Genomic DNA, 10,847 nt, shown 5'->3' on the forward strand with positions numbered 1-10,847 from the left:
AGAAAGCCAGATGAAGACTATATAACCCAGTACTTACAAGGATATAATAAATTAATTGCACAACCTGGAACTAGTCCAAATCTAGTAGCAACTTGCTACAACTACGGATTATTAAGTACAGTATATACAGCAACAGGAGATGAGATATCTAAAATACCGGAGCTATACAAAGCATTTTTACAGTATAAAAGAGTAACTAAAGGTACTCTTTTTTACGTAAAATTCTACTCAGCTACTGCAGAAATATTATATTACGAAGTCAAACCTACAATCCAAGTTATAAAGATTGGATTAACAAGGGAAATGATAATCCCTGAGAAGATAGATACCCAGGAAGAGATACAAAGAGTAGATATTCCAGAGTTCTACGCCAACAAAAGAACTATCGGGATAGCTACTATATTGAATGAGATAACAAACAATTATCTGAATGAAAATGCCATATGGACATACTACAACCGAGATCAAAGAATAATCTATTCAAATTGCAGGGATATACGACCAACAGATATGGAAGAGCTAAGACAATGGATACTAAGTCTTCTAAAGCCAGAAGCCACACCAACAACTAGAGCTATAAAGAAATATTTTATTTCTCCAAATCTGCTGACGAGATATTGTAAATTAATTGGACAAAAATATCCTGACCACCTATGTTCAAAGTGTGAAGGAGAAGAAAACTATGTCCCAGACGTACAACTAGAGTAAAAAAAAAAGATATATATATATCTGTAAAGTCTTTTTGTTGTTTTGCGTCGTCTGTAAAGTAAGTCTTTTATTTTTGTCGTTTTGCGTCGGCTGAAAAAGCCAGTTGTATAAAAGTCGTAAAGTAAATAGTAAGTGTGTCGGCCAATAATAAAGATAGGCCACTAAGTTAAGTTTTTGTTTTTTGTGTCGGCCGAATGTAAAAAGGCCAAGTGTTGAAATTATCTCAATATTCTAGTGATAAATATTGTTGTATTATAAACTTAACCATCAACAGAAGTGATTCCCAAAAACCACCAAGGTTGATCATACACATATCTGCAACATGTTATCAAGGACCTTGATATAATCATCAAAAGGAATCTGTTCGCACGTATGCATGATAAAATTCCGCATCAATACTCGCAACAATTAAAAGTGAACCTGAACCAACCAACACATGTATTATACACAAACAATCATAGTTCTTAGCAACATCTCCATCCCACAACATAAATATCCATGAGCTTAGTTATAAAAATTGATCTTTAAACATCATATACTCATCGAGGAATATGTCCAAGCTTACAAACCTCATAATAACAATATTGAAATGCTAGATTTAGCAATTGTGATGTAGATTACCCTTAAGAGCAGTAAAATTGGACCCAATGACCCCTACATTCTACCAAGAGAACATTGCATGATCGGTACATATAATCCACTACTAAGAATCCACCCACAAAATTAAAAACACACTTGAGCATAAATGGTGAATCATACTCACAACCATGTAAAAATTCAAATAGATGGTCACTTAAGACTTTACTGAATAATTATTGAATAACACTAAAGGTTTTCTTCTCAAGAGATGATGCCAACCCTTTCCATTCACTTTACACCACATACTCTTCATATCATTCCAGTGAAGCCCAAACTATCAATGCTAACAACTATCATAAACACTTCGACCATTTACTTTACTATAAAACCAAAACTTTTAAATGAAAACCTTTCTTAGGCACTTAACAATCACCAATAATAAAATTTACGACTCAACCCAAATGTAAGTCCTTCCAAGTGCTCAATACCTGATACAATTGATCATTTCTCACCTTGCCAGTTCATAACTTGAAAAATTATATCACATGAATGTAGACTTAGGTTGAAAAATCTGAATTGTAAATTCAATCGTAAACGCAATCCCCTTATCTATCAAAATGGATACTCGATCTTACAATATCCTTTGCTAAAAATTCAATCGTAAACACTTATCATCACGCTCGAGCTAATGTTTTTATACTTCTTTCTCAAGTCTTTTCCCATAGTTTATAACCAATATGATTGACACATGACACTATTACCATAACCACAACAATGATTGAACTCACACATCTCTAATCCAATTATCTACCCCTTTGAAGATACCTATTCAACCTTTGCAATCAAATAAAAGATTCTTGCTCTCACCTCTCTCTAAAGTTTATTCAAGTCGTGTCTCATCATCAACTAAAACTTTTAATATAACCACGTTACTCACCAAATACTTGAAAACTACAACCTTAGATACTCGCAAGTCACATTTTTATTACCATACATTATTCATTTAACCAACAATCCTTAGTGTATATTTGCATACAAATCACAATATATCAAAAAATCTTATTACAATTATGCTTTGTTATCCATGAATATCACTACGAAGTCAACCTTTTCATCAACATGACACCTCAAACTCAGTTATGCTAATCAAATTCAAGGACTAACCCAATTTTCATACACACTTTCTTTTACTAACATCAATTTCATTAACCCAACTATACTCAATGGGACTTTCTTTATCAATAAGCTTGTCATTCTAGTATCAATCCTGTCCTTTATGGCTTACGATAAAATCACAAGTTCTCATGCTATCATCCTTCTTCTGAACGAACAAGACAGGAACACCCCACATAGAAGCACTAGGACAGATGAAACCTTTATGAAGAACCTATTGGATTTCAGCTTTAAGCTCTCTCAATTCTGCAAGAGCCATGTGATATGGAGGAATGGAGATGTGGCGAGTGCTAGGTTCCAAGTCAATGCGTAAATCTAAATCTCTATCTAGAGGCATACCAGTGAAATCGGTAGGAAACACTTCATTGAATTCACATACCATAAGAATAGACTCAACCGAGGGATTCAACATCAACCTCCCAAATATTAGCCAAATGTTCCAAACACCCTATCCCACTAGTTTCCTATCACGCACGAAAGATCTGACCTTAGATAGCTTAGGCTTTTACAACCCTTTGCACTCTAACCTTTTACTACCTGGGATCTCTAGAGTCACATATTTAGCATTACAATAAAGCACAATATAACAAGGGGATAACCAAATCATTCGTATGACTATATCAAATTCATTCACATCCGGAATAACAAAATCAACCTAAGTCTGCAAACTCATAAAGAGGATAGGACAAGCACAATATACATGGTTGACTATAATTGACTCTCCAATTGGGTAGAAACATGGATATGGATATCAAGTATAACACAGATTATATCAAATAGCAAACTAAACTGACCCATATGAATGAGTATAACTCGAATCAAACAAGACAGTGCCTATTCAGTCACAACCAAGAATATCACTTGTGATCACAACATTAGACACCTCAGCCTCAGTCTTGCTCAAAATGGCATAAAACTGAGCCTTGTCATCTTGATGGGCAACCTCTTTTTCTAGCTCCATTACTCCCCTACCAAACAATTCAATGGTCCTCTCATGGAACCATGCCCAAACTATTGGTGTACCGAAACGTGACACCCGATCCCAATTAGTGTGTCAAAACGTGACACCATTTCCCATATAAGTGTCAGAACATGACACTTGATCCCAGGTAGTGTGTCAGAACATAACACTCGTTCAACACAACCACAATCACGATCACACTCATAAGTACATTCTCATAATCGTACAATCAAGTGTTGAATCATAACGTACATTCATTCATTCAAACTCAATCATTATGTTTGATCAACAATGATTCATTCACATACATACATGCATGAAAATGAACCAATCATCCACACATAACAGAAACAGAAAATAAAACCATCACCTACCTTGAATCTAAGCTTAAATCCTGTTAAGGCAATTGAATATTTTCTTTCTCGTTTTTTTCTATCATATCCGGAGTACACCCTAGATATAACCAGCGTCGTCGTCCTCTTTAAAAACTAAGACTAGCCTCTTATCTTACATCGATACATTCATAGGTCAAAATTTACGGAAATTTAAAACTTTTTACTTCTTCTACATTGAGGTTTACATAAATTTCTACATACACGTAATAGACATACATCAAGTATACATAGACCCTTCGTATAGGCAGATTACTTAGACTTCTACTTTTATTGCACATAAATTTTTAGAACATAACATAGTCTCAAACAGTCGACTCATCTCATAACCATCGAATAAGAGTATAGTAATTTAGGCCTAGCCCATAATCAAAGTAAGAATGCCTCACATGGGCTACACAATGTTTCGTACTAATGGAAGAAAAAGAAACATAGATGCCTTAAACTCAAAAAAACTCCATTAGCTAGATAGTGGCATTGCCCTTGAAAAGTGAGGACCTACCATACTTGTATGATTAAGAGATCTAAGTCTTCTCCAAAATCCCTTCAACGACCGGAACCTAAAATGTTGGGGATAATGAAGAAATGAAGTTAGTACACCACTTGTACTAAGTATGATACCTTATGCACACATATCATGAAAACATTCTAAAAGAGGACATTTCATTGGGTATGAAATTTTGTTTAAAAACCTTTATGCACATTCAATAAGAACATACAAAATCAATAAGACATATTCCTTAAGTCATACGAGAATACATCATAATACCAACAACATGAATTCTAGTCAAGTCAACTTGCATACCATATAATTGGATTCCTAGTCAAGTAGCTTTATCACCAAGATAAAATAGAAACAAGCATGAATAAGAGTTCATTATGACATAGCTAAAGAAAAATAATTACCCATGAACCCCTATGAAGTCAACAAGTTCAATGACCAAGCAAAGCCCCATAACCTTACTCAATCAAGTAATCCAACAAGAATCATGACCAATATCCTATATCACATAGCATAACATTTGAAACTACATATCATCATACTTTAACAATGTAGACCAACACATATTTATAATTGAAACTAAACAACATATAGTACCAACAATGTGCAAGTCCATCATATACATATTTTGTACCATTACAAGCATATTTATACATAAGAACATACTCCTGAGGTTTCCCTCATGGCAAACTAGTGCAAGGCATAGGTAGAGTCTCATTCCCCTACCTAAGCTAAGTCAACCTCTCAAGTTATCCTAGTTGGTTTGTACTTCATTACTTCATTTTAGTTTAGGGATCTCTTGCCTTAATCGACATAGACCACAAGATCTAAGTGTGGAATTTGGTGTTGTAAAACCTTTTACCTAAGGAAGGTGGTTTACCGGCCAAAGTAAAACCAAACATAAACATAACTTTCTAGGTGGATCCACTAGCTACTCTTCTTATGGGGGAAACATTGTTCAAGAACTATTAGATAGGTATAATCCCTATACATACCACTTGGCAATTGGGGCCTCCGCTCATGGGAATCCAATGGATGAGTATCCCTCCTAGGGGAGTCAACACCTCATGTGTAACTATATGGTGAATCTTCCTCTATGGAAAGTCATCACCTCCCATTGTCAAGTTCCCTCCATGCTAAGCTAAGTCCCTTTTTGAAGTGTCTTTAATGTCTTTATTAAACATCATAACTTAATGTAGGTCATAGTGTCTAACCTTTGTAGAATTATCATCATCATCATCATAGCTCAATAAGAATTGCATGAGTATTGTGCTTTCATTACAATTCATATAAGTGAAGTTAGCACATTTACATATCACTTCATGTTAAGGCACATTGGTAGATCATTCACCATCCTTATAACATTTACATCTTAGACAACACCTCACAAACCATAGTCAAGACATTTTAATTAAACATCATATCAAACCTATAAATCCTAATACAAGGAATACTCTAATACAACATCATGACTTAATCATAATTAACCATATTTGAAGTAAATAGTAGGGATCAAAAGACTTACAAAGTCTCTATCATAATTCATCATCAAGGTCTTATCATCGGCCCTATAACTCAACCCAATTAGGTTGTAGTATCATCTTATAACGATAACCATCATGAAAACATAGTCAATTGCATTACCATATCACAACTCATCACTAGATCATAGCTTAAGATAAGATACTTAGTTCAATTCACAACATACTTCATAACCTAGATCAACTTCTCAAGAACTAGCATAATATGACTATAATTAATTATAATTTATTCATAATTTATACAACAACATCTTATTATAGTAATTAAACAAATAACCAATTAAATTGAACCAACATTACTCAATTCACATCAAGATCATAACCTAGGGTTAAGGGGAATACGTCATCTTCTACAAAGTAGACCAATTCATCAAAATATAACATAATTGAGTTAAAATACATTTTAATATATCCATAATATCAAAATAAATCATTAAAAAAGTAATTCAAAACATCAATTTCGTATTGGATGAAGACCCACTTGAAAACCCAATTTTTGGAATCAATTTGATGGAACCCTTTGAGGAAAGAGGTCTCAAAGGTGAAAGAGATCTCATATATTACTAATTGATGAAGATTGATGGAAAAAATTTACTCTTTGCATACCTTAAACCCTTCTCTATCCTTGTCTTCAATGGAGTCTTCACTAGAGAGAGAAAGAAGAGAGAAGGAAGAGAGTTTTGGGTTTGAGAATTATAAGAGTTTTTTAGGCTTATTAGGTTAGGGCTTTATATAGGGGTTTAACTAACTTAATTAGACCTCTCCTAACCCCTAATTAACTTCCTAATTAAGTCAATTAATTATTTGATCTGACTGAAAACGTGCAGTGAAAATCATCATCATAGACGACATCACGATCGACGGATTGTAGGTCAATCGACGACCACTCCCCCTTCTGTGCTGCACATCCGTTGGTAAGTTCAGAGACTGTGCAAAATGACCCTTTTTGAAAATTGACTAAGTGACCATCGACGCCCCATCGATTGGCACACGCCCCGTCCGTGGGATTCGTCTGTGCACACAGTCTTGGGCAGTCCCTTGACCCCAAAATGCAAGGGTCCTCCTCAAGGGCGCTTGGTTGGTCCTTGGGGAGTCGTATTCAAATGTTTCAACTATGAATTAACTCTAATGCATGTTAGAGACCCTTCCACCAATTTTTGTCAAATTTTGACTCATAAAAGCTAGGCAAATAGGCTAAGGTACGCTAGTACCTCATTGAACTAATTTCGGACGTCATGGACGTTTTGGTTTCTAGACTTCCTAAATGACTTATATTAATTAAAATAGACCTTAAAGCAGTTTCTAAACCTTTTGTAACTTATGTTCGGCTCTAGAACACATCTTAGATTATTTGAGTTTTGAATAGATTGAATGATGAATATTGAAGTTCTTGATGAAAAATTATTGAATTCTTGTTGGTTGAGTTGTTGTATGCCTTTAGTTGTTTTAATTCATGTTTATGGGATGTTTTACGAGTCCAAACTATTGGGTATTTAGAATTTTAGTGATTCTAAGTGTTTGGGAAACTATCCATGGAAGCTTAGAAGGTTTAGAGTTGAAAATCGAAGAAAAAAAGTCGGAATTCCCGTAAGACAGACTCTGGGGTGCCGCGCCTTCTTGAGCCCCTCAGGACATGCTCTTTCTGAGATGACCTAGTGAATGAACCAGCCAGAGAGCCTGAGACTAGAGTCGGTTCTTCAGGCTTTGGCACTCCGCGCCTCTCAAGTGCCAAGGTCACCTAGTGAGTCCATGCTTTCCCTATCTTTTTGTACTAGTTTCTAAGTGATGTACCCACATTTCTTAGTTGATTCCAACACTCTAAAGTACATCTAAACATCATCAAATCATCCATAAACATTATATTACGATCTTTTAATCCATTATCCAATTCACAGAAAGTTAAGATCAAAGTCAAAGAAGTTAAGAGTAAAGTCTAAAGGTTTAGAAGAAAGTCAAAGTGAGTTCCCAATGTTTCCAAGAGTATTAAAAAAATTTATCTTTCTTTTTAGACTCAAGTAACAAGTTAAGCAAGAGTAAAGAGTTGAGTTTGTTCTTAAAACTTATAAGGAGACTAAGTAATCCGTAAGAGTTACAAATGTTGTATCACCTAAACAAGTAAAGAGCCTTCGACTAGTTTTCAGACAGAAGTAATAGCTTTATAAAATCAAGCAAGTAGGGAAATTATGATTTTCAAGAGAGCGTTAAAAGCTATGTTTTACCACTAATATTAAATCACAAAATCCGTATTTTTTTAAAAACATAAGAGCAAGTATATATTGGAAGTAGTATTGAGCACCTATGTGGGGATGCGACTTTCATATTAACTCAAGTCTCCATGAAAACCATGTAGCTATCATGGGTAGAACATGGTCATACTTTTTAGATTAACCCATTTACCAGAATACTAGTGGATTCATTAGGAACTTCAAGTCATATACTCTGGCAAGGTTAGGATGGCCAGGCACCGTCAGCCGAGTAACATTGTACCATCATTATAGCTCTTAAGTGATTATTGTCGGTTTGATAATCTCCCACATAAGTTATTGTAATTTCATATACCTCATTTATTTGTATTTTTACATACATTTCGAAGATTTATTATATCTACATATACATTTAGAGTGTACAACATTTTTTCAGTCATCTTTTCTTTATATTGCGTTTACTTGTAAAAATGCATTATATTGAAATGAGTAGTTATTAATGAGTTGAACAGAGCCAAGGTAAATGTTCCTTCTTACTCCTTTTCAAACTTAAGTGTTGTATTACCATTCCAACTCGCATACTCGTACAGTCAATTTACTGGTTATGCCAGTTTGCCTGCATCATAATATAATGAAGACGTAGCTAACTACGATTCGCATTCGGTGAACCGTTGATCCAGTAAGCAGCACAAAGTAGTTGGTGAGCCTCCCACCATTAAAGAGGACATATTTTCTTTTATCTATTTGTTTGGTCTTCAGTTGTTAGGATGATTAGGGGTCTTGTCAAAACATCCATATTTCTATTAGAGGCTTCATAGATAGATGATATTACTTTTCTTAGCCTTTCCTTTCACTTGTAATTGACTAAGACTTGGGTTGCCACTTTGGCTAATTGCTTTACTTAAAGTTATTTCTTGAAATTATGTCTTGTGTTAAGTCTTCCGCTGAGTTAAGTAAGTAAGGCCAAGGGAACGCTCAAGGCCAGGAATAGTGATTGGGTGTCGGCCATGTCCATGGTGTACACTCGGGGTATGATCAACTTGGTATCAGATCCTACTGTTCAAATGTCCTAGTAAGCCTATGAATTCTTGTTTGTAGAGTCTTAGTCATCGGTGAAGCACGCCACATCTATGATCAAGAATTTACAATATTTAGAAGTTTCTGACTTCTTTCATATTCCTTTTCATGAGTTAGAATTTAACTTTAAAAAGTTTCCCTCTAATTTGTGCTTATGCGTGTTTCAGATTTTCAAGCCTCCATGAAGGGAAGCAAGAGGTCATCCATCCAGAAGGAATGTCGAAGATACATAGGTACCTAATGCAGCGAAAGTGCAACCTCAAGGAGAAGTCACTAATGTTGAGTTCAACGAGGCTATCAAGATGCTGATTCAAATTGTGACCAACCAAGTAGGGAAAAAAAGAGGAGCTCAATAAGAAGGGCTGACACTTCGAGGATTTGAGAATTCTTGAGGATGATTCCCCCAAGCTTCACTGATTCAAGCACTACCGAGGATCCGGAGAACATTGTGGAAGAGTTGAAGAAGGTATTCGATGTGATGCATGTTATTGATTCTTAGAGAGTTGAACTAGCCGCGTATCAACTTAACAATGTGGGAGGGACTTGGTTCAATCACTAGTTGGATGGGCAGAGATGAGTATGCAACACATCCGAGTTGGGCTTGCTTTGAAGAGTCTTTCTTCGGGAATTTATCTCCCCAAGAACTGAAGGAAACAATGGTACAAGAATTCCTTACTCCAAAACAGGACTCCTTGAGTGTCCAGGAATATGGGTTGAAGTTCACCCAACTGTCTCTCTATGCTCTTGAGAGGCTAAAGATATGAGAAGTCGAATGATCTTGTTTATTGCTGGCTTGGGTCGGGAATCAAGCAAAGAAGGCAGAGTTCCCATGTGCTGGCTTGGATCGGGACGAGCTACCATACTGATTGGGGACATGGACATTTCAAGTTTAATAGTGTATGTGCAACAGGTAGAGGAAGAAAACCATGGGGATAGAGAGGAGTTCAAGAGAAAGAGATATAATATAGAGAGTTGAGACTGGGCAGTAAAAGAATGATTCAAACCGGTCATCTTTCTGACAGAAATAGAAGGGTCCTGCTCCATCATCTACTGGTGCACCTACACCTAAGAAAAAGGGTGATCGCTATGAGCAGAATTCCAGAGTTTAACCGGACTCACCAAGGGTAGTGTGGCATAGGGAGGTAGTGAACCTCCTACCTATGCAAATTGTGGTAGAAATCACTTTGATATTTTTAGTGAAGAATCTGTGAGTTGTTTCAAGTGCGCTGATACCGACATTTAATCAGAGAGTGTCCAAAGATCAAGCAAGGGGGCTGTGATGGGGGAAATAGACTCAGTCTTTATTTGTTGCTCCACTATAAATATTTGAACCTAGGGGAGGTACTTCTGGTGCTGGAAGAGGAACAAACCTCTTGTATATTATCAATAATCGCCAAGAACAAGAGAATTTCCCATATGATGTCATTGGTATGATTCGAGTGTTTAACTTTACTATTTATGCATTGTTAGACCCACGAGAGAGTTCATCTTTTGTAACTCCCTATCTTGCTATGAACTTTAAAATTATACCTGAGCTACTTAGCAAACCATTTAATGTTTCCGCACCTATAGGTAAATCCATTCTAGGAGAAAGAGTCTTTCGTTATTGTCCTATTTCCATCAGTCACAAGAGTACCATGGATAATTTGATCGAGCTAGACATGGTAGATTTCGATGTCATTCTAGGTATGGACTCGCTCCATGCCTTCT

This window comes from Solanum pennellii, chromosome 5 (assembly GCF_001406875.1).
Source record: "Solanum pennellii chromosome 5, SPENNV200".
NCBI lineage: Eukaryota > Viridiplantae > Streptophyta > Magnoliopsida > Solanales > Solanaceae > Solanum > Solanum pennellii.